Source organism: Hyposmocoma kahamanoa, unplaced genomic scaffold (genome assembly GCF_003589595.1).
Source record: "Hyposmocoma kahamanoa isolate Upper Pololo Valley unplaced genomic scaffold, ASM358959v1 146, whole genome shotgun sequence".
Lineage (NCBI taxonomy): Eukaryota > Metazoa > Arthropoda > Insecta > Lepidoptera > Cosmopterigidae > Hyposmocoma > Hyposmocoma kahamanoa.
The window spans coordinates 88,858-89,976 of record NW_020653521.1 but is presented as its reverse complement, the minus strand read 5'-3'; positions in this window follow the sequence as shown (position 1 = coordinate 89,976).

The following is a 1,119-nucleotide window of genomic DNA, read 5'->3' as shown; positions in this document are numbered from 1 at the left end:
GCTTCTAGTTTTTATTTCACAGTACAAATCTCACATTTCACACCACAAACACTGCAAAAAATTACGAAACATTTTACTTTTCACATTGTTGACGGAGCGACAAATGCAACCTTCTGTAATAATAGCAAGATGGCGTATGGTCCTATCGGTAAAGCAGTCTCGTCAGCTCTCGTTCTGAGTAACGTAGTCGGTAATAGCAGTTTACGAAATAGTTCAGCAATGTATCTATAGATGTCGTTAGGTGAATTGTATTTGTTAATATTAAAAAATATTTTCATGTTATTCTATATATTTATACAGATTTTTTCCATTGAAAGGTTTATTATAATTAAATATTCAGTGCTTTGTTTCGCTTTTGTATTCTCGAGGACCTTTTTTTTGGTCACCCCTCTGACCCAATTTGTAATTTCAAACATTTATAGCAACACTCTATCTCAAAAGTCAAGTACATTCGAGGATGCGGGACTCAGCGAAATGCTGAGAAATTTAATAAAATTTTTCGAAAAATGAGGGAATTTTCATTTGAAAGTCGCACATTGAGAAGAACTATAACTGTGGACCGAGTGGTGAAAGTTAACAGTGTGTGGTTTGTCAAGAAATTTGGAAATTTTGAAGAGGGTAGCTAGTGATAAATTTTGGAGCTAAGTTTTATCAATTATCTTTAAGTTTGAGGCTTTAAAGTGCAGAAAATATGTTAAGAGGCGTCTACTCGTCTAACCTGAGTTTTGCAGTATAATAAAACGTAAGTTTTTCGTGTTTAAAACACTATACACATCACACTATTGGAGTTGAGGTGTAATGCATGTTTTTAACCTACATAAACAATCAATACCTATTGGTTCGCGGCTAAAAATATTCTGCAGATCAACCGCTTGAGCTGGCTTAAGCAATCCAGGTCACTGCTTCTATTTTCCAGGTCAAGAATAATTTTTATTTGCCTTCTTTTATGTGATACTAATACAAGGTAGGTTTTTATGTTTATTATATTATTATAATACTAATATAAAATTTGTTGTTTAACTTTAACAACACAAATTGGACTACACAATTACATTCCTAGACTCACCGGCACAACAAAACTATCGCCATTGTTATCATAGCATTAAGATTATTGCTATG